At 39.3% G+C, this 25,065-nt stretch overlaps 2 long non-coding RNA genes across 2 annotated transcripts; one reads left to right on the top strand and one right to left on the bottom strand.

Moving 5' to 3' along the window:
• The first annotated feature begins 363 nt into the window (after positions 1–363).
• LOC108784704 lies at positions 364–8,327 on the top strand. The gene is made up of 3 exons (XR_001941088.1): positions 364–378; positions 3,176–3,179; positions 8,245–8,327. It is a non-coding gene; the product is annotated as an uncharacterized LOC108784704 (long non-coding RNA).
• Positions 6,215–8,016, bottom strand: LOC108784703. Its single transcript, XR_001941087.1, has 3 exons — positions 7,987–8,016; positions 6,811–6,894; positions 6,215–6,246 (listed from the first exon to the last, which is right to left on the bottom strand). It is a non-coding gene; the product is annotated as an uncharacterized LOC108784703 (long non-coding RNA).
• Positions 8,328–25,065: the final 16,738 nt, after the last annotated feature.

Here is a 25,065-nt window from a genome sequence, read left to right as displayed (position 1 = left end):
TTTGTTTCACCAGACCTTTTCAATGTTACACTGAGGAAAAATAATATTAAGGAATGCATTACTCACCATTTGGTAATTATACATGAATATAACAATTACATTATGTGATCATGTGCGTCATACTTACATATATTCAGTGTTTTCACACTGAGCGCTTCTTGGATAAACGTCCAGTTGAGCTAGGGCCATGGCATTCACATGTTTAGATAGAGTATTACACAGGCAGCGTCTCCCTCGAGGAATGGCAAACCCTGATGACAAATATAAAGATAGAATGATAAGTGCTTGTGTAGACCAAAACCACTGAAGTACAAAAGACAATTTGTGATTATACATAAATTGCACATGATATAATTGACTGTACCTTGTATAAGAGGAGTAGAGAGCAGGAGGGCGCACATGATAACGGCACACTTGCTGTCCATGTTGATAGTGTTGGAAGTGAAAGCTCTCTGACCAAGATCTAGAGCAGACAGATGTCTGAAGTACAGCAGCATTGGTCTGTTTATATACAATTCTACAGGATTGCATAATCCAATGATGTTATCATATTCTATTTTTTCCCTCCACATTGCAGTGTTAGCATTTCAGAAGTGAAAGTACAGCTGAAGACCTTTTCCTACCAAGTGATCATTTGGAAATTCCATCTCCAGGGGACTTTCCCGGAAATCTGTGTGGCTAATAAATTATTAAAGACAATGTTATAGTTACTTGATTTATACTTTAGCCATATATAACAGCTGTATAGAGTTTACATTTTTAGTAAAATGACTAAATAAGTCTGAATGTTCTCTTACTTGGAGCTTGCATGGAGATTGCATGGAGCGTAAACTGCCAACTCAATTCACCCGGCTTTCCTCTGATCCAGCTGATGTTGTGGATGGGGGATTTTGCTTTGTGTCTGATATATGTCTTATTTGGCTATGTATGTAGCCAGTGTCACGATGGCTTTGAAAACAACTAGGTTTATAAATCCTATATAAATCCTATATTTTCATTCATGTGATCCTCCTTATACATCTAGCATGTGGTCACCAGGAGTCTTGTGCAGGAATGTTTTTGGACAGGCTACTCACAACAGCCTGAATTTTTAGAAGTACTATACATATGACATTTTGGAGAGTTACATTACATCTTCTATCTATAGGTACATCCTACTTTCCATAGACACTTTTCAACAAAACATTGGGCTTTCGAACAAACGCGCGTTTCTGAGGGCTATCCGGCTGTATCCTAATGTATACGCGCGGCAAATACGCCCCAAAGAAGCTCTTGTACTTCTTTGGGCGTAGGGTGTTTTTCAGCGCGTTCCTACGTGCTGTAAAATGCCCAGGTGGAAACCATGCCCATAGGCAATTATTGGTTTTCACATGTTGAGCGTTTTACAGCGCGTAGGAACACGCTGTAAAACGCCCAGGTGTTTACCAGGCCTAAATGTCATACCTTATTTAATTCTAAAAACAACTTGATAAAGTAATTTCCTCCATCCACAACTTTAGATTCATTCAGACATACCTTTATGTGTTTTGCTGCATAATACATTCACTGCTTCCTCTGGAGGTAATTAGAGTTATCTAGATACTTCTTGATACCACTAAATACCTCCTGAGAAAGCAGCAAGTTTTATGCTGCAAAACACATACGTTTATCACCGCCTCACCGTTGGAGAAGCCTGAATTAGTCTAAAGTTATGGAAGGATAGGATTACTTTATCAAGTTGTTTCTAGAATTTAACGTGGTATGGAACTTAAAGCTAAGAAGTGGTGTAGACATTAGGGGTTTATATAGAAGGTTTATCAAGGATGACAGATAATTGTACTTATCTTGAATGTCTATTTCATGTTTGGTATAACATTGTAAATAAAATAGGAATTTTCTATTTGAGCACTCTTTTCCCTACCTGTTGCTGATCAATAACTACAACCTGAGAATATTTTTTATTAGTTTACCAGGGAGAGCTTGATATAAATGACCTCGGGAGCACTTGTTTTTGTCTAGGCATAAGGGGATCAGCATAACTGCATTTTATTTTTACTACATCACATACAAATATAATTAAGGCTCTCAGTATGTTTTCTCTGTAACAGTCCTAAAGCGTAAAAAATCCATCAAGTGGGTCAACCTTTGAACCTTCCAAGGGAATGAAAATATGCTGAATATTGTAATGGACTAAAAAACTACTGTATATATTGTATATCTATATGTTTTAACTATATATTTTGAATTTCAATATTTTGTTATAAAAATAATACATTTGTATACAAACAAATCTTTTCTTGCAATGGATCTCTCTTGGGTGCTATATTAAAAATGCCCTGTTTCTTCTGAATAGTTATAACATTTTTAGGAATGATAGCACCTTAAGACTGTAATTGATTTGACTATGTTCACCCCCTTTTTCTTGGTTTAACAGATAGCCAAATCAGACTTGTATACTGTGTATCGGGATAGCTTTTTAAAAGTGGATAAGTGCAGATTGGAAATAAATGTTTTTCAATCAACAGTCACTATACTATATATGAAAACCAGGATCAAACCATCCACAAGGTGGCAGCCAGTGCTCGTTTTCAGGAGTTGGCCTATAGAAGGGAAATCTTCATAAAACAATTAAAAACCATTCAAACGGTATAAAAGACAGTTCACAAGGTACCGATCCATGTGCACAGCTTTCTAGCAAACTACCGGTTTCACCGTTCCTGACCCCTGCATCAGTAGATAGGGAGCTGTGAAGTGACCATTTGATATACATTGCTAAACCTACAGAAGCCATCATTATCTTCACCTCACACCTCTTTTAACCAAATAAAGGTTTGGTAACAAAAATGGGACCCTGCTGACCACCAGGAATGTCCTCTTACTTTCTGTTGTGGCTATTGGACAGGAAGGGAAATTTCCCCAATGGGGCACAGAGGGCAAAAAAAAGCGGACAGGTGTTATAACCCACCCTTACTCTATCCTTTTTCTCAGTAGTAACAATGGCTGAATAAGTGCAAGTTAAAAAGTTTTACTTGCTCTAATGAGTTCACCCAGGCTGGCTCAGGTTATACAGGTGTAGCCATCACAGAGTGGCTGATGGGATCCAACTGAGCTGAGGCTCTATGCTACCACCTTTCCCGCCCCGCCACCAGCTCAGCATGCAATAAACTAACATTGCAAGCTGTGGGTGGGAACAGAGGTTGGTAAAGGGTTGGACCAATGGGCACAGCTTCCGCTACCACTATGAACAAGTGCGGGCAGGATGCAGTACATCACTCTAACAATGCCCCTGCGTTGGTGGTGTCACTGAAAATGTTAAATGCTTCAGCAATAGTGTCAGTTGAAAAAAAAATGCTGTTGCATTGGTGTCTGTTAGAAGAAAAAATGCAGTTACATTGGTGTTAGCGGGAGGAGAAATACCGCTGAGTTGGTGTCAGTGGAAAGAGAAAATGCCTTTGCATCAGTCGTGTAAGTCTGACAAGGACTGCTTTGGCATTTGTGTCAGCGGCATGAAGGAGGAGGCCTGGGAGCTGGGGGGAAGCTCTGTAGGGTGTGTTTAACTAAGGGGCCCTGTTTGGCTCTATGGAAGGGAGGGAAGCTGAAGCATTCTGAGGGAGGTAGGATGGCTATAAACTTTTTGGGGCTTTGAGGGCTATAGAGCAGATCTGGGACTTATTTGACCTCCCACCCTCCACAGTTCAGACCTCCTTCTTAGCACAATGCCTGCCCAGACATTGAGGCAACTTCTCCTTCTTTCCATTTTTGGTAATGTGAAATGTCACATGACAAGGGTAAACAAGAAGAAGGGCAGTCCACTCTCAAACTCCAGCAGGTGCTCATACTGAGAAGGAGGTCTGTTATCAGCTGACACCCCATCTCCCTGCCCTGCTATTGAAGTGTCAAAAGCCAAGAAGCAACCTATTGCTTACTGCATTCAACTGCTTCAGGCTATTTAGCCATCATCAATGCAGTGTATGGAAATTGTGGCTCCTACAGATTAGGGTTTGGGACCCAATGTGACAATATAACCATACAAGTAAAAAACTTTTTCACGTTACTCCCTTTAAAAAAAATATTGGTGCATCGCTAAACAAACTATTCGTAAAATACTTAACTTGCATTTAAATGACTAAGGATTTACTTGGTACTTGTATAGCATTAGTTGATATGTATTTATGTGGTTTCAGTCTTTGACATTAATATTTGGTTACAGGGGTACCACTTTACAGGCACAATATTTAAAGGAATTTTTCATTTTTATTGTTTTACTTTAAGTAATGTTAAAATCACTGCTCCTTTAAAAACAGTATTTTTTTAAAGTTTTTTTTTCATTGATACGTGTCCCCCAGGGCAGTACCCAAATCCCCATACACTTTTTTATGGTCAATAACTTGCATATAAACCTTCAAAAAGGGGACAATTGATTTTCAATGTTCTGGCCCCACAGACTTGCATTGACTTCGAATTCCAATTCGAACTTTGTCCATGCTCTAAAGTTTGAATTCGAACTGAACACAGGGGTGTTCGGTCCATCACTAGTCAGTCCCTCTCCAGCTGTTTGGAGAAATCCTACACTTTTCCTACACATTTCAGCAGCACTTCATAAAACCTTCCTTTTTGCCACTAGTTTCCTTCAGACTCATTGCTATTTTCTCCCCCTCCACAATCCATTATAAAGTTAGGTGGTTCACGTTAGGTGGCTCAACAATATCCATATTTTGGAGAAAGTTATAACGCTCCAATTTGAATAGCGTAAATAGTATATGTATAAAGAAAGCCATTGGCCTCTGTTTCACTTATTTTTATCAAATTAAAATTAATTAAAATTAAGGTGTACACAAAACAGAAGAAAAAAGTTAACGGAATATTAAAATATATGTATATATTTTTATCTGCAATAAAAAACAAAAGATTCAAGCATCGAGAGAAACATTAGCAGCAAGAGTAAAAGAGTACAGCAAACTCTGCAGATTCCCCAGACAAAGCAGAAACAATCAGAAACCCGGGTCTTTAATGATACTGGTGAGAGCTAACCTACGGTAAATAAATAAATACATTTTAATTATACACTCTACTATACTATTGGGCTCATTTCATGGGTCTCCAGAGTTGCTGGTGTATGGCTTTTTTAAAGTGCACCTTTGGCAGAGTCTGCAGATGGGAGGATCGAATGACCGAAGTGAGACCTGCAGGTGCAACAAAGCTTTACACAGTTTTTGTATGTTCCGGTAATTTCTGAGCAGGACAATTGTTTGGCTCTGATATCACATTGGTGAGGTATGTGTTATAACACAAACCTGTCTCCTTTGTATGTTAGATTCAAGCAGAGTAAGAATTCACAACTACAAAACAAACCTTGGCAGGACTTGCTACACAGCAGAGGAGAGCAATCTTCACTCATACACTTTGGTATTGTATATATAGACCAGACTGCTTGTTGCATCAGTATTCGAAAAACTAAGGAGGTGACTCATATTCACTTGTTACAACCGTATGGCTTGTGACTAATATAACCCCAACACTACCCCGAGGAGTATTTAGCACACTGTATACTACAATTTTTCTTAAATATTTAGTTTTTGCTTCCATCCAAACAGAATAAGCATACCATAAATGTTTCTAATAGATTTATTTATAAAAATATAAAATCCACAAATTTTTAGGTAGTAAAATACTTTAAGAGGCATGTATTTACATCAACACTGTTTAAACAGATGGTATTTACAAGTATAAAAATATAATATTGGTAATAAGTGTATTCATTATTTCTTCCAGTGATTTGAAGTCTGCAAGCTCCCTTGTCCGTGCCACCATCTCCGCCTGGTCTTCTTCCAAATTTGGGATCTTTAGCCATCTTGATTGGCCATAAAGGATGAATTACCTTCCCCGCATGCATGGGAGCTCATTCAAATTGTACACTGTGTTGTGCATGCGCAGTCAGGGGTACATTGTCAGAAAGACTGTGAGCAGGCAGGTAAGAATCCTTTATTGCAGAAGAGACACAGCATGTCTCTCCTGCATTAAAAAGTTAAATTCGGGTGGGGGGGTTAAAGTTTCACTTTAAGAAAAAAAAATATACATTACATATTTACAAAAAGATATACATATTTGCATTTTCCAGCTGCAGATGGACATGTCCAGACATCTTAGTCATATGACAGTTGGGAAAGTAATAATTTATTCTTTTGGAAGGCTTTCAATCTTCTCTCTTGTCTCTCAGCTTATAGAGTCACTCAGGGGTGTCTGATCACTGGAATATGTTTCAGAGACCTGTAAGATTAAAAAAACTTAAATGCATAAAAAAAAAATAACTCTAATGTTGGCAATACACTAGTAGATTTTCTTATGAGTGTTCATACCAAAAACCCGTCAGAACATACAGTATATTAATGCCATCGGAGACTTGACAAATGTAATTTCAAATTGTATTTGATTTTACCACTCAGTTTTGAAAAGAAGGAAGTGTCTTGAACAAAAACCACATACACTGTTAATTTTATTAGCTCGATAAAATAAATTCTCGCTCCTTGGATTTTTTTTCATCTCTGTGGTCATCTTCATACACTGTATATCATACTCCAAGCAGACTACTGTATGTAATTTTTGACTGTGTCAAGGATTGTACATAGAACAATATCGGACCTCTGAAAAATACAAGCATGCATATGTACTCAGTACTTGGTTTGGGCCCCTTTTGCAGCACTTACTGCAATTACTTTTGCACAATATTCTAATTATTCGAGTTTCGCCTGTATATATATACTGTATATATAAACTCATATAAACTATGAAATTACACATATACGGAGATATATACTAAAAAATTGCACCTACCGATTTTTTCCATTAAGCAGAGCTTTAATTTCTTTCAGCTCAGGACTGACACATTTTGTAGAACCAGAGCTTTTCAATGTAACACTGAGAAAAAATAATATTAAGGCAATTGTTAGTATATTTGTACACTTTCTAATGAATGAAATTATTTCACATTATGTCACTTTTCAGATCTTCTATATTGTGCCTTTTCACTTTCTTGTCTATTTCATCAGCAGGCCACCATTCTCTAAGAGCTGCACTGTTTAATGGTATCAATTCTGGCAAAATGCCTCTTACATTTGGAAATATCCCACTTATAATTTTCTTCCAAATCTAGCTGGGTCCTTCAAGTAAATTTAGAATAAATAACATGATTGTACAGGACTATTATTAACTACACAAAAAAAACATGTTTTTTGTTTTAATCCAAAATTGTGAACACATTTAACAATTTCTTTTTAAATCCAAAATTGTAAAAAAAATTATTCTAAAGAGGTATTTAAAGAAAATGCTACCCCTATGCAAAAACTGAAACAATGGCTAATTCATAATACATAGTGCAAATAAATTAGGAAGTTGCTTCATTAAACTTCAATCCTAATATATGCTGCACGAATGCCATTTGTATGGCATTCCCACCCATAGATGAAGTTGAGGAGCCTTTCCTATGCTTGCTCGGCACCATCTAGTTGCAAGAATGTTGTGTGAACAGCATTTGCCCAGCATATGGCTGGTCTTAACTTTTATAAATGAATCCCTAGGTATGCAGCAACTCTTGCCAACACAGCTATCTTAAAGTAGCTCACTCTGTAGGCATACATGGGCCAATACAGTCTAATTTGGGTATTACGTGTAATGACCAGGAAAGGATTAGGCTAAAGGACAATAACAAGTGCTTTCAACCATTGTAAATTCTTGCCTTGCACAAAGATTTATCCAATAATCAGAATGAAAAAGTGTTATTTGCAAGCATACTGCTACTATATGTAGACTGAGCTGAACATGGGTCCAGGCAGTTCTAAGAATAGACAGGTATCTTACTGTCTGCAACATCTGTCCACCCTAAAACTGTGTATGACCACCCTAAGCTGTTAAAAAATGGCTTGTGGTTGATCAATATGCACTATGTCTATCATTTGGTGACTACATATATATACAGCAATTACATGATGTGATCATGTGCATTCTACTTACATATATTCAGTGTTTTCACACATAGCGCTTCTTGGATAAACGTCCAGTTGACCCAGGGCTTTGGCATTCACCTGTTTAGCTAGATTATTACAGAGGCAGCGTCTCCCACGAGGAATGGCAAAACCTAATAACAAATATAAAGATAGAATGATAAGTGCTTGTATAGCCAATGGCAAAGGAAGTACAAAAAAAAGCTTTGATTATTCATTGATCCTAAATACTATATTATGTAATTGACTGTACCTTGAATAAGAGGAGTAGAGAGCAGGAGGATGCACATGATAACGGCACACTTGCTGTCCATGTTGATGGTGTTGGAACCTCTCTGACCAAGATCTAGAGCAGAAAGATGTCTGAAGTACAGCAGCATTGGTCTGTTTATATACAATTCTACTGGATTGCATAATCCAGTGATGTCATGAGCGGGGGATATTGACTTTTTCCGTTTTCCTTCCCTATTTCACTTTTGTAGGAAGGCTTTTAAGAAGTGAAAGTACACTTGAAGACCTTTCCCTGCCAACACAAAACCTCAGTGACCTTTTGTGTTATTTCCAGTCTTGATGGGGCTTTCCCAATAATCGGCAGTAAATGGTCAGAGAAAGTCTTTTTCTAAACTTCTATATACTACAGCCATATGTGAGAACACTATAGAAATTCCACTTTTTTACAAAGTTACATATTACTGCTTATTACAGTGGTGATTTAATAAATCCTCAGTGCTCTCTGTGTATTCTGCTGGTGGAATAATTAATATATTGACTTTCACACGCCCTTGGTATCACCTCCTCGGTAGACGAAATGGCTCAAAATTGCAAGTGACATTGAAATTAGGGGCATCGTTGAAAATAATGAACTGCTTTTGGCTACCCTGTGTCTGCCAGCTAGCAGTATTAATGAAGAATGCTGGTCATAGATTGGCAGATTTTCTCGATAACTACTAGATATGGGCAGTGCCGTGGGGGACTTGTGCAAATGCCAATTTTTTTAAATAAATGTATACAGTGGGGAAAGGTCCTTTTCTTGCAGCTTCAAGGAAGACATGGAAAATACACAAATCCTTTACATTACAGGTTTGGAGGATACTTTGGCAGCACATATTTGGTTGTGGAATTGATAGTGTTTTCTTTTATAGTTAGCTTGGCTTACAGATGGCAGCAGCATCTCAATCTACTGTTATATGAATCATAAATCATTTTTTCCCAGTAGTTTTAGCAGCTAGGCTTACTACTTTCATCAATTGATTCTAGGCCTGCTTTGTCTGGTAGAGAAGTTAGCCAGCAGTTTTCTAATACTGTCCCTGTTCTCACTGATCCAAACCTGTCCTGCCCCCACCCTTTGATTGTGATTGGGCTAGTTTATCCAATTCCCCCCATAATTGGCCGTTCTGAGTCTGCTGACCATGGTCATGCAGTGCGAATTTGGATAAGACCCCAAAATTGAATCAAGTGGTTTTGCAATGAATCTATTATGGTGGCAAATCTGAACTTTATCCCTGGTTATGAAGACATGCAGAAGATGCAATTGTGAATTTTTGGTAGATACATAACCTGCAGGCAGATACCCATGGTCGGCTACTGAAATGACATGCTGCTGCAACCTATTGCCAAGGCCAGGTTTGAAAATTTAAATATATTCCTTAATAGCCATAAAGGATGTAAATCAACTTTGTGCGCACCATGCATTTGAAAACCCAGATTTTCCCTTGTAAAAAAAGTGGTGACATCATCACATAGCCTGTGCGGAGAGCAGAGCTGTGGGAGGAGCAAAACCAGTCCACCCACTACAGGCTGCCTGCAGAAAACTACAGGAGGGGGCGGATACAAGACAAGTCACCCTGCAGAAGGAGAGAATGCGTAGTGACTGGTCTTAATACAGGAAGCACACCAAGAGATCAATAATAATACACATGACTTTTATATTTAGACAATATTTGCTTATCCCAGGGTTTAACTTTAATAAGAGAACAGGCTTCTTAACAAACAGACACAGAAGATGCAATTGTAAACAAAGGAAGGCCAAATTTAATAAAAAGTAATTACATTTTTAAGGTGAATAATAATTGTACTTGTGTTGTTTGAAAACCCATGCTGATTGCTTATGGTCTGCTAAATTAACCCATGAACCATGTAACCTTCTGTATCTGTGACAAACAAGGATCCTGGGGTTTTTCAATCTGTAAGAAGGCTTTTTACAGAAAAGAATGTGAACTAGATCACTGAGAACATATTACATTCCCTGAAAGGTTTAACACAAAGAGGGTTATTCACAAAGCTGCCAAAGGCAACTGTGTGAATATAACCAACCCGAAGTGAAGTGGCCAGCTTAAGAAGGGATTTCCCTCACATTGGAAATGTATCCTTTCACTTCCAGTTGAGTCTACAGGACAGAAAGTGAGAGGAAATCTCCCTAATGGGACACATATTGGTAATACTAAATTTACATTGTTATTAACTAGGGATGCACTGATACTGATACTAGTATTTGGGCCGGCTTCCCAGCCAATCAGCATCAAGCCGGTCAAACAGCATGGAGCCAGCTTCCCGGCTAATCAGGAAGCCGGGCGACAGGTAGTGACCTGCCTCCCAGCTTTCTAAATTTTCTGGGAGGCAGCTCGATGCTGATTGGCTTGGAAACGACCTCCCAGCCAATCAGCATTGATCCAGACAAACATCATGGAGCTGGCTTTCCGGCCAATCAGGAAGCCGGGCAACGGGTAATGACCCACCTCAAGTTTTTTAGTTACATCTATACTGGAAAATTTACTTCTAACATGATTCATTACTTGTTGCAGCTTTTGGAAATGTATGTGCAGGGCTGTTTTTAATGCATGGCAAAAGGGGCAGTTGGCCAGGGCCCTGTCAATGCTGTGGGGTCCAAAGCAGCTGCCCCTTGAGCCCGCAAACAGCACATGCAGCACCAGGGCTGGTTCTACCTTAAGGCTGCATAGGCAGCCAACTATGTCAAACACTCGGCTCGTACCTGGACACAGTTTAACACAGACAAACACAGTGGTATGTCTTTATAAGCCCCGCAGCAGCTCTGCCCAGCACGGTGCACCGCGCCTAATGCTGGCCAACAACTTTTTACATAGTCCTTTCAACTAACCCCCCGGGAACACAACCACTGAGGCCAGGGATCTACAAGTTGGTTCTATAAACAAGTCCGCTGTTCACTGCCGCACTGACAATCTTCTGTACAATAAATCTACTCTGAGTCCCAAATCCCAGGTGAGTGCTGTATTCCTTATTCTCTGTACTTTTTCATTTTATTTATATCAGCAGCTGATGTGACTGCGTGACTTCTCACCTGGGGTCATGACTCACACGGGGTCACATCTCTCTCTGACGTTTCCTCCTATCTGATCTGCAGGTGATGGAAGTCGCGCAAGGGCGGATTCTGTCAAGTCACACTCGACAATCAAAAGAGAGAGATGTGACATCTGGACTGAGCTACCGCTACACCACCAGGGCAGAGGCAGGTGAGCTAGGCTGGGCTGCTGGGACATTGTGTGTTTTTGGGATGTTGGGGTGGAGAGTGGGCAGGGAATGGGCGTGGGGGTAGGGGCTGAGGGGGGCTCAAAAAAATGTTTACCAAGGGTCCAAGCAATATTAAAGATGGCCCTGTGTATTTTATATCCTAATATAAAACATAAACAATGGCGTATTCATAATACATTCATTCTATTACAGTCAACCATTGCAATGGTGTAATAGTTTAGTAGTAGAAAGTGGAAAGAAAAAGTTTTAATTGCAAACATGTATGGCTACTACATTTCAAGTAAGTTAAACAGATATTGAGATGGGTCCAAGCAGATTTAAGGACAGACAAATGTCTTACTCTCTGCACAGGGCCGGATTTCCCACAAGGCCAACCAAGGCCCGGCCACGGGGCAGCAGGGAGTAGAGGGGCAGCAGAGGTATGGAATTCCTATCTCCCAATGCCGGGGGGTAGTTCAGACATCCCAACTCTCCCGGATGTTCCGTGAGTCTCCCGCTATTAGATAGCGACTCCCGGCCGCCATGGAGAGAAACACTTCCTCCCGGAAAGGTTTACTCTGCGATCGAGCAGAGTAAACCTTTCCCTGCGATGGTTTTTTTTTTTTCTTTTCTGACATCGGGAGCTGCGGCCCGATCGTCAGTCAGAAATGCCGCCGGCAACAGTCAGAAAAATAAAAAAAAAAAAAAAAAAAGCCTGCAGATAGCAAAGAAGCTATTGTTTCCTGTGCTATCTGCCTTCATTTTAGGGGGGTGCCCTCTCCCAGCCCCCCTAACCCACCCTCCACGGATGGGGGGATGGAGGGGGTTGGCGGGTAGGGGGGCGCATTGAAGAACCTGACCTTGGGGCAGCAGAGAGAGTAAATCTGGCCCTGTCTCTGCAATGTACTATGCAGATGTGTCCCCTGCACTCCTTTCAACGTCTACAACGATAAAAGATGTGGTGCTCGTAGTGAAAAACACGGATGGCGTTGTGTGTGTTCAAGCTTGAAAAAGTAGAAGATGGCCAGCATTGCAAAGATATGATTTTTAAATAGTTGTGTTCATTTATTGATATATAGCGTCACATATATCAGAATGCCAATGTTTGTTGTGGACCGCACTTGCATACAGACTGTTTGCGTTATTTGCAGAGTGGACTAATATGCATGCTTTATATTCAGTGAAAAAAATAACACAATTCACTGATTTGCATCATTTGTGAATTGTATTGCTTATAACTACACATGGGGTTGCCATAGGTTTGTGCTTTAGTTTTTTACATGTATTAGTGTGTTTACAACTGTATACTAAAATAAGGTAGGTTCCAGCTGCTTTACAGAATAGGCCTGGTTATCTTCCTGATAATGATAGAAGGAAATATATATTCCTGTCCTTCTATAACTAAAATGAGTGCTAGGACCTAACACAATCCTCACCCAACGCTGATAGTGGCAAATTCACAGTACTGTTATTTTTGCACTCTTCTGCTGCTTTGGGGCTATGCATATCAAAAAGTGCCCAATAACTGCAAATAAAGTTTAGAATCTGAAGCATTGCTTGTTACAATTTAGTTCTATATAACCAGACTGATATATAACAATATGCCCTATTCATATGCCTGGAAATCAGCAATATGAAAGTAAATTGGCAATTTGAATAGCTGCTATGGAGCAACAAAGCCAGTTCTTATGTCACAAATTTTGATAAAATATGCTAAGTAAGTTTTTGCAGAAGTAAATTAAATAATTCTGCTTACTGCAAAATTGAAGGCTGGTTTCGTATTCTTGGAACAACAGGAACAGAGAACAAAACCTGTCCACTTCAAGGAAACAAGTTTGTCAGTTTCACTGCAAAGTGATAATGGAAATAGCATCACGGAGAAACTATTGTTGGACACATCTGATCTTACTTATTTGATGACACTTCGCATTTTGGGAACCATGTAAATTTCCCCGTTTTACAAATGTACCAGGAGAATGAAGATATTGCTTTTTCAATGTATGCACAGCCAACCAGTGGCAGAGCTAAGGAACAAAGGGCCCTGGCCCTTTTAAGTACCTTGGGGTGCAGGTTATCCGGACCCACTGCTTTGTTTGCATTGAGCATTTTAAGTCTTTGTTGTATCCCGGTTTCTGTGGAGTGTCGGATGAACGGATGATCCGACACTCTCTGCGCAGGAATGGGGGGCCCGCTGGCCGCTGGGTACCGACCTGGCGCTGGGACTGTGCTGGGCCCCCTAGAGGCCCTGGTGCGTCCGCACCGCCTGCACCGGCGGTAGTTCCGCCACTGCAGCCAACATTTCTCCTATGCCAGTATGAAATACTGAGATATATTGTATACGGTGACAGACGGACAGTCTGTCTCTGTGTAAAGATGCACATATTGCAAGGACAGGGTCCCTTATCAGGTGTGAGACTCACTGGAGACAGGTGAATGTTGCCCACAAAAGACAGTAGCTTTCTCTTAGTGGTGGCTCCCTCCTCAAGAGATTGGTTGCTGCAGGAGCAGAGCGTGTGTAGATGGCCATGTAAGGAGTGTGTGTTCAGGCCTCTCTCTCTGTATGCTGTACAATGCTGTATTCTGATGTAATATTCTCCTAAACAAGTAAAACTTAATTCAGCATTCCTCTCCAAGATCTCAGTGCTTCATCTAAACGCATAACCAACAAAAGAAATGGTGTCAGCGTCTGTATCTGTAAGTGGCAGTACGCATGTAATTGTACATGATGCAAATACATAGACATCACAGTTTGGAATAGATGACAGTCATCTATTCTAAACCGTATGCAACTATATCATAAACAATTACATGCGGACTGCCACTTACAGATGCGGCTGCTGTCACCATGTCGTTTACTTGAATGAGCACAGCATTTGAATCTGAACGGAGACACCTGGCATTCCTGCCGCTGGAATCCATAGGTTCCTGCCATAAGAATCCTAGTACACCCATGAGAATGGGGCCTAAGGGTCTAAGCAGACCAAATAGCCAGGAGGCTGAATATTTACTTTAAATTTGTGTGATGCTAGAAAACCCCTGTAAGGGTAATTCCACTGGGGCTTCGGTGTCTATAGGAGTGTGCAGGAAGTCCTAAAGCCACAGACTGAGTCTGTCGAAACTATTTGGAGCTAAATTTCACAATACCTAGAAATTCACTATTTTTTTAGAGTACATTACAGGACAGTGTTCAGGAACATAGGGTTATGCTGCTGCGCTTAGAAGACTGGACACTGGTAAAACAAAACTGTAAGGACATCCCAGATTAACCCCTCTTATTCCCAGCCTGCCTCAGAAGCTGTATTCACATCAATCAACCAAACGTGCAACCAAATATTTTTATATTATTTCCCTTGCACATGACTGGGTACTCAAAGGGAACACAGCTTTACTTAATTCACTAAGCTCATGAAAACTTTTACTTTTTTAGGTAAACATTCTCTGCTCCATTAGTATATCAACCCTCTTTGGTAAATGATCCCAGTGACTAAAGCTGGCCATACACCTTATGATTTTTCTCATTCAGGCCCAAGGCTGTCAGAATACCCAACCAGTGACTGCACCTAATTGGCTTTATGGCCGACAATTTTCCGCGGGCTCTTTTGCCAAAAGATTAAAAGATCGACCAATTTCAAACCAGGTGGTGTTGACAGCGCTACCCACGGATTGAATTTCAGGTGCTTCAGCAGGAAATGGATAAAATTTGATCTGTATTCGATGATGAATCCATATGTAATACAGCTTTGATTGTATATTAGAAGGTTGTCCTCCATTTCAAAAAATTATTCTTATTTTTATAGCTGCTTCTACTGTGGGCTCCCCCTCTCCACCCTCCCCTGAATACAGGATGGACCATCTGTTGGATGTGTGGCCCAAACACCTCATGAATGCGCACTCAACTGCCTAACCATGCATGTGCAATGGAGGGGGAGGGCACAGTAGAAACATCTTTAAAAGTAAGAATAATTTTTAAAATGGAGGACACAATTTTAATGTACGATCAAAGCTGTAATGTATATAGATTTTCTTTATAAAATGTCATTACAGGTGAACAAACTCTTTAGAGTGGACCTTTACCCCCTTAACCATACTGAATTGAAATCATCTTACATTCATTAGTAAACATTTTTTTTTCTTTTACTTACATTAACTGTTTTTCCTCAATGAGTGAGGCACTGGTATTGTAGCCCTGGCCTCACAGGTGCATCCTGGGAAGGATACCTCACCAGTGCATTTCTGGGAAATCTCATCTGTAAACTGCAAAATCTCATGAGATCTCAAGGAAAGGCATTTTTTTCCATCAGATGATGTGCAATGTCACATGTTCCAACAGGGAAACCCAGAATTCCAGGAAGCAGTGGCGAAGCAAGACATTCCATCACCCGGGGAAAAGAATCAGAGTCCCCCCGCCAAGGAGAAGTTCTCCATCCACTTTCTCCCCACCCCCACCCCACACTTCTGGATTCTCTTCTTCTTTAGTTGCGGCGGTACCCCTCCTGATCCACTGCAGAGGTAAGGCTTCAAATCGCCTCATTCTCCAGTACTGCTTTGTTAATTAAAGAGCCACTCCTGGGCTCGTTTCTATGCTCCCAGCAGTGCCCCTCGTACTCTGTCATGTAGGAGAGATATGAATAAAATGATTTCAAGCCTCACCTCCTTGGGGGATCAGGAGGGGCACCGCAGCAGCAAAAGAAGAGAGCACAGGAGCATGTCTAAAGACACTGATCCACCATGGAGGTGAGGCTTGAAACTGCTTTATGCAATCCTTATGCAATCCTCCCCTTTGTGTCTCAGCTGGGCCTTTCTGAATGCTGTGAAGCATAAGGGCGGCTTGAAATATCGTAAAGTGGGGCTCTCTTCATGCGCGGAGACGCCCCTCCAAGCTTCGACCCTTCTGGTGAACTATACACATGGTGTAGATGACACTCAGAAAGGGTTTTCATAGGTGAGATAACATACAGTTCAGTAGTAAAGAACGCAGAGCTCAGTAGTAAAGAGTGCACTGTTCAGTAGTAAAGAATGCAGCACACAGTAGTAAATAACGCAGAGCAAGGTAGTAAAGAATGCCGCACATGGTAGTAAAGAAAGCAGAGCACAGTAGTAAAGAAGGCAGAGCACAGTAGTAAAGAAGGCAGAGCACGGTAGTAAAGAATGCAGAGCACGGTAGTGAAGAATGCAATGCAAGGTAGTAAAGAATGCAGTAACCTTGTACTGTTCTAATACAATATTCTACACAATACTGGGCGCCTATAACATTATATAAAGACAAAATCAACACAATCCTCAGCTTGGCAATATTTATCTCTATGAAGAAAATAATTTTTCTCTCCACTGTCATTTTCCTGGTGATTTAATAGCTTCAAGAGAATGTCAGTTCCCAGAAAGTGGCACTGTATAATGAACTCTAGATGCAGTCACCTACCTTTCACTCACCTCTTTGAGACTGGCACAGGTCACTTGCTTTGCTTTTGACCTGCTGAGTGTTGCTCCCAGGAGTTCACCTTGGCAGGGGAGCATACACAAATTTCCTGCGCCCCAGCCCTTCATCTCTCTGTGTGGCAGCTCCTGCTTCCCTCCCTCCAATCCCGGTACTGCCTCTGGCTGGTGTCGGGGCAGCTGCATGAGCGGAGCGAGCTCTTTCTCCTGTCTTTGAGTGTGCACGGGCTGCCGCCTGGACGGAAGGAAGTGGCGGAACTCCAGGGTCCAATCGATGCAACCCTGGTAGTTCCGCCCGTGCTAAGAGTAGAGGCCACCGGCAGTGCCAGAGTGATCAATCTGCCCCGTGCACCTTCCTTTCTAATGCGGTGCCCGGGGCACATGCCCCCTCTACCACCGCCTAATTTTGGCCCTGCCAGGAAGTAAAGGTAGATAGATTTATTTGCCCTTAATTAAAAATGTCAATTTTGAGAAGAATGAGGAGGAAAATAAAAATAAGGTATGCAAAGTGTAAAAAGCTTGCAATCATCTAGAAGTATCTGTTAATAGATTGCCATTATGAAACGTTTTCTAATGGTGCCTTTGCTGCCATCTGTAATATAGGTGTGAAGTTCCTCTTTAAGTCATGATAAAGCTGGTGAGTTTTCTACGTGCAAAAACTCCAAACACAGATTAGTGAATGGTAGAATGCTTAAAAAAGAATACTCCCCTGTGTAATGGAGAATAACAGAAAAACTTAAAAATAACCATAATAGGCTATAGATGATATCCTTTGAGGAAGTCACATACGTGATGGAAAAGGGAACTGTTTTACTTAAAGGTATAATAACAGATTACACACTTAGTTTAAATATTTATTGACATAACATGTAATTAACTAATGTTTGTTACATATATCGTAATAATTATTTTTAGTATTATTCACTGGCTGGTTTGCAATGTTCCATAAAATACCACATTAAACCATATCTAGATGTTTGGGGGGTGTAATGCGAGATGATCTCTCCTGATAGAATCAAATCCACTCACTTTTGCAGCAACAATGTAAATGAGGAGACCTACTGCAGGCCTCCAATAAGTGGGAGATTGGGAACTGTCCTAATATTCTTTCTCTTTCTAAGTGCCTCCACTTAGAAGGGCCTTTCTCCTAAGAACACCTTGTTTCCAGGTATACTGTATACACTTACTTAAAGGAGAACTATGGGGTTAGGGCTTTTCCCCATAGTTCTCCTTAGGGTAACGTGAGAACACAAACTAGCGTCCTCCCGTCACCCTAAGCTCAGTATACCGCGAGCTACAACTCGCGGTATACTGAGACGCCGCAGTATACCGCGAGCTCCGTGAGTGACTGGATCCGCCCAGCTGCGTGAGTGACAGCTGGCTCTGCCTATCTAGAGGCAGAGCCAGCTGTACCCGCCCCCTCCCCGTGCGTTCCGCCAGTCAGCGCTGGAGGATCGGAGCTGGGAGGGGGGAATCCAGCCCCTCCCCTGTCACGGCAGAGGGCCATGAAAGGATCGAGAAGTGAGCGAACGCCGGTATGTGTTCGTTCACTTCCCGATCTACTGAGCCGACCTGTCACAGGTCGGCTAGAACTATGAGGTGAGTGAAAAGCACTCACCTCATAGTTCTCCTTTAAGTTATATTTTGTGAGCAGCATTATAGCTGATTCATGTGCTGCCATCTTGTGATCGTTTGAGTTATTGCACTGTGTTTTTCTGTGTTCCCTCCCATCTATGATGTATTTCCCCTTTCTTTATGAAACCAGTTGTTTCTAGTGTCATGGCTGACAGTAATATGACCACATGTTAACCTGCATTGCACGGTTGGAAACATTACTATCTCCGACCGTCAAATACCGTCTATTAATTAATCTGCTGTATCCTGTTTTCTGCTGTAACCTGCTGTATTCAAATAAAGCACCTTCGTGGATGAAAAGGTATTTGGTGAGTTCAGCTATCTGATAAGGATTGTCGGCAGTGATTATATCTGCTTATACAGGCCAAGCATAGAGGTCTCAGCAAGGGATAAATCGCTAATTCAACAATCGGAGTCAGAATATGCATTTGCTATGTGTTTTTATGTAGGTTGTGTTGTGACCGAGCCCTTATTTTGTCTCCAGGATGGACAGCACATCCAGCATCGAGAAGCTTAAAAGAAGACTCATTTTTTATAATACTGGTTTTTTTTTTAGTTTTAGGGTCCCCCTCCTCTTTTGTTAAAAGAGGAGAAGCACCAGAGATGCCATTGTACTGGCCTAAAGACTGAAGAAAATAGGTATGTGGGGCTTTAGGGAGGGACTTGGGAATCCTCAATATTTGTGAAAGTACAAATAAAAACATAAAATGTAAAAATAAATCCTAGCCTGTCCAGCACCTTTTGCACAGTCAATTCCCTTTCTGATATTATTAAAATAGAAACTATCACTGGTACTAATATACTGTATGTTATATCACAGCTCCTGGCACCACAAATGTTGTGGATTAACAGTTTAAGCAAATTTTGTAATACCTTTATTTTTTTAATTTATCTGTTTTCAGTGGTTTACCCCATGCTGCATTGTGTACCCATGTTCGTTTATTATCAGCAAAGAAAAATTCCAGCACATCAATGTGTCCCAACACTAGTACGTTCATTCAGCAAAGGTGTACAACATGCAAACATCGAGATTACACCCTCTGATGCATTTTACCCAGAATGGGATTTATTGTAGGGACAAGGGATGAACCAAGGGTAAAACATTTATTTACAGCCATGTGTGTTAATTGGGCAATAGATCTTGAAGACGCAGTCTCCAACAAAGTAAGGTCAAGGGGCACTGTTTGCATCTGGAGGAAAAGCAGTCTAAGCTTTGCATATGAAAAGGCTTCCTCAGGCTTCCTCAGGAACTACATCTAGCTAGCTCAATTTACTGTTTAAAAAAAATCTGGATGCATAGCTAAATGCACAGAATATTAACATTTTATAAGTAAAAAAAAAAAATCAGAGATTGCTGATCCAGGGAATATTTAATTGCCTCATGGGATCAGGAATTTTTTTTTTCCCCTGTTAAAGCAAAAGGAACCATACTTTATAACGTTTTTTTGCCTTCCTCTGGATCAACTGTAGGTAACTGTGGGCATAAGGTTGTGTATATGGAGGTTTTTATATATTTGATATATAACACAGTATATATATTTTACTCTTCCCCTATAGGTTGAACTCAATGGACTTGTGTCTTTTTTTCAACCTGACTAACTAACTATGCAAAGTAACTACTTCTAAAAAAATACTATTAACTTTTCTCCAGGTACAAGCCTAAGCTGCACAAATATATACAACATTAGCAAATGTAAATGTACAAATGCAAATGTACAAAATGCCCTGTCCTTAAAACCATTAATCTTCATTATAACCTTAATTAAAACCTATAAAAATAGTCTAAACAAATTAAAAACAATTAACCTAACTAAAGTGGAAGAGCATTTGCATACTTGGATACAAAAATAAGCACTATATGAAAGGATCTTTCTTCAAATATAAAGATCAATTTTTCAATGGTTTAGGTAGCATTTAATAAATCATCATATAAGTATTCCCATTGGCAAAGTCTTTTTTTTAATTTTATTTTTTTACTAAAAATGTAACTATAACAAAATATAGCCAGCAAAATAATATTTACATTATTGCACATATGTTCTTATCATACAAGATTTACAAATGTTACAATATTTACATATATTTACAAACATACAATCCATATCCTATACAGTATGTGCATCTAATATGCACGGTCTGGATCACACATAAAATAACCCTGTCAGTAAAATGGCGCATAGTAATAAAACAGTATCTACTGCTCTGTATTATCTAGCATAGTCTTGGTGTAAGCCTTCTCTGGCTAGATAGGGACATAGAAAACATCTTTCACACTTTTGCAAATCTTATATATGCTGTGGTATAGTGGACATTTCATATGCCAGTGTTTATTGTAGATTTAAGTCATTGTGAGTGCTTTCAGTATTTTCCTGAGCCTTGGTACTCCTAACTGGGCACACTACAAGTGGCACAGACACACCGAGTTTCTCTAAGCTCTTTCCTAAACCGTGGTAGCTTAGAATAACTTGGGGGTTGCACAGTCTATTAGGCACAATGTAATCAGCACATACAATTTACAACAGATTCACTTTAATATGTAAAAAGTTAAACAATTATTGCGGTGCTGTTTTCAGTTTGCCTTCCCAGATAGCAAGTAATTGAGCTGCAAGTTATAAAAGGACTTGCTAAACTATTGCTAGACTTGTCAAGCTTCACAATTGTGTTGCACAATTACAGCAAGTCTGCATTGAAAGTCTCCAGATCAACGTGCTTTGGAAAAGTGCTGTACACTTGCAGAGCTCTTGTTAAGACCTGCAAGACTCTTGCTGTAGACTTGCAAAGCAAATTTGCTACAAATTCAAAAAGTGTCAACTAGAACTTGTGCTGTAAGTGTTCTGCAAGTCTACAACTTGTCAGGCATGTGTGCAGCAAGTTAACAAGAATTACAATTTAACCCTGACACAAGTTTGTGGCAAGTTATCCTTGCTATCTGGATATGGCAGTAATTAGTTATTTAATATACAGCAAACACGGATAAAATGCAATTATCATTAGCAATTGTGTAATTTACAGAATCAGTCACAGTAACTACTTTCAATTCTATATAAATTATCGACACAATCCTTAATTAGTAGTAAACGGCTGCATCACAATCTAAATGTTAGTCCCATACACCCCTGTAATATACTGCTTGCCAAATGATTGCCAACTGCACTGCATTAAATCTACGCATGTTGCCATGTAATGATTGTCATATAAGGTACTGGCAGTGTCTTCTTCTTCACTCTTTTTGTGAGGGATGCTTGATCACTTGTATTTTCCTGTTGTGCCAAGGAAAAAAAATATTAGTTTCAGTAGTAGCAAAGCACAAAGCATATACTGTACAACCTAATTCCAGGAAAAGCTAGATTTTGGCTAGGGATAGAAAGTTTTTTTTTTCTTTAAATTCTCACATTTCCCCAAAAAATTATTTATAAAAAATTTCCAGTAGAGTGCAGGTAAATGTTAAAATAAGAGTCGGACTGGAGAAAGTAAACAATACAAGTAAACAGTGTTGTTTCCTTGTCATAATAAAGTAACTGTGCAAATGCAAGTGCATTTGTGTCTTCTTCAAGCCTTGTGGTCCAGCAGACCAGAAGCTCTATGTTTTTTTATATGTAGGTTTATATTGTTGTCTATGTCCCCGTTGGAGAGATTCCCCTCACTTCCTGTCCCAGTAACCGCAATCTCTGGGACAAGAGATTTTCCCAATAGGGACACAATAAAAATCTGACAAAATCTACATATTTACTATAAACACTGTGTGGAAAATCAATACTGGCTGGTTACAACTGAAATCCTGTTCTTAGTCCTAAATTCCTACAAGTTATCATTAGCAATGCATCAAAAAGCCACATCAATAATAACATTGGTGCTTTTATACACCTAACCATACAACATTTATAAGCCTCTCAATCTGCTTTTACATAGCAGCATCACAACAAAAACTTTTTTTTCAGAAATGTTTCTAATAGGTCAATAAATAAATACATTTATAATAATAAATATGCAAATCATTTCTTTGTATGTACATTGTCCACAATAACACTTACTTAAACTTTCCACCAATAATATATTTTACTTGTTTCAAGTCAGGACTGATACATTTTCTTTCTTTCTTGAAGTCTGCTTTCTTTTTACCTTTGGAACGTTTGACAGTAGCACTGTGAAGAAAAAATATAATATACATTATTTTCCCTCAAATCCTCATTTTCATGTTCATTGATAACTAACACATATATATTTTATATAGTGTGCAACTCATAATTACAAACTTGTATACTTTAAGGCCAAGATGCTCAGCACCTGAGTAGCATTTAAAGTGGAATTCCGTTTACAAAATGTATAACCCCTCCATTTAAAAAAAGGTATTTTTAGCTAGTTAATCAGTATTATTTGTTACCCCTAGTAAACTGATTTCAGCTACTTAATCAGTGTTATCTGTTTCCTCTAATACACTGACTTTAGCTACTTAATCAGTGTTATTTGTTTCCTCTAGTACACTGGTTTTGGCTGGATAATCAGTATTATTTGTTACTCTAGTACACTTATTTCAATTACTTAATTAGTGTTATTTGTTACCTCTAGTACACTGGTTTCGGCTAGTTAATCGGTGTTATTTGTTACCTCTAGTACACTTGTTTTGGCTACTTAATCAGTGTTATTTATTTTCTCTAGTACGCTGGTTTTGGCTAGTTAATCAGTGTTATTTGCTTCCTTTAGTACACTGGTTTTGGCTACTTAATCAGTGTTATTTATTTCCTCTAGTACACTGGTTTCGGCTAGTTAATCAGTGTTATTTGCTTCCTCTAGTACACTGGTTTTGGCTACTTAATTAGTGTTATTTTTTTTCTCTAGTACACTGGTTTTCGGCTACTTAATCAGTGTTATTTGTGGAAGTAAGCAAACATAATCTGAAGTGCATTGCAGCTTACTTACATGTATTCTTCACGTTCACATTTGGAACTTGGTGGATAAATCTCAAACTTCACTGTTTTCCTTACATCCAGCTTCTTTGAAAATTTTTTACACGAGCATCGCTCTCCTTGTCTTTGTTGTCCTGGAGGAAGACAATGATTATAAAACTGTAGTCAATCACAATGTAAAACACAATATAAAGTGAAATGTTAGCAAAACGAACACAATTGTTAATGAGCTGGTGCTTGTGCTTTGCCAGTAGAATCAACGGCCTTACCTTGTACAAGTATAGCAGAGAGCAGGATACAAATGATGACAGCGCACTTGTAGTCCATGATAACAGCAGGAGCAGTGCTCTTTACAGATAACAACAAGTGAATGCAGCAGAATGAAGTAACCTCGGTTTATTTATACTGACTCTTATTGCATCACCTCTGGTCTGACGGGGAAGTCCAGGATCCTAGCACTTCTTTTAAATCTTAGGCTTGTGAGGAAACCTCTGAAAGTGAAACTGTAATGAGCAATACAATATAATCCTTATCCATAAGGGGTGTTTATTGTTCCCATCTCATTTTTCTTGTATCCTCTCCCGGAGTTTAATAAAATAATCAATTGAATGTGCAGTTATAAAAAAAATTTAGATATGCACGGTTACTCACTGTAAGAAGACAAACATTTTAATGCTGAACTATTTAGAGAGTGCCTTGTAATGCAGTTGGTTTAGAATTATGATTGTTAATATTATTTTAGAGGATTGTATAGCACCAAAAGTTTGAACAGTGTTCAAACTTGTGTTAAAAATAAAAAGTGTACCATATAGTCAGAATACAATTGAAGACAAGAACATTAGGGGGGCTTTCCTCAAGAGTTTACATTCTAAAAGGTTCATAGGTAATAGATACAAATCACAGCATAACTGGACATCACCAAATATGAATATAACTTTATTGGTTTGGCTACAGATGACCAAACACACAAACATTAGCTTTACCACTGTACCACAATGGCTTGGGGGTTATCTGTTTGAAGAGCAAAGCTCATATCCTCCTTCCATGCAATTCAAGTAGATGCAAACGCTGGAGTCCGTGTACGATCCTTGACGACATTTTGTTACAATTAATATTAATTAAATAAATAAAGACAAGAAGCTAATCTCTTTCAGCAAAAGGCTCTAGTCATAGCCTTGGAATTATGGTTATTATTATTCAGGATTTATATAGCACCAACAGCATTTTAGCAAATATAGGGAGACAGTACAGTTACAATACAATTCAAGACAAGAGCATTAGGAGGGTCCTGCTTATGAGAGCTTACAATCTAAAACATTCTAAAAGTTAATATACAGGATTTATATAGCCCAAACAGTTTGCAGTTTACAAAATAAAGGGAGACAGTACAGTTATACAATACAATGCAACAAGAGTGTTAGGAGGGTCCTGGTCATGAAAGTTTACAATCTAAAAGATTCACAGGTAATAAATAAAAATCATAACATAATTGAGCATCACAAATACAAATATATGTATTGGTTTGGCTATAAATCAGCTTTAAAGTTTGCCAATTCAGCTTCTTCTTGATGAATAAATAGGAAAACTCCACTTGATATAGAGTATGGCTTTTGTTTAGTATCTCAAAATAA

Source organism: Nanorana parkeri, unplaced genomic scaffold (assembly GCF_000935625.1).
Source record: "Nanorana parkeri isolate BGI_ZX_2015 unplaced genomic scaffold, ASM93562v1 scaffold124, whole genome shotgun sequence".
NCBI lineage: Eukaryota > Metazoa > Chordata > Amphibia > Anura > Dicroglossidae > Nanorana > Nanorana parkeri.
This window is presented reverse-complemented; position numbering and strand designations above follow the sequence as displayed.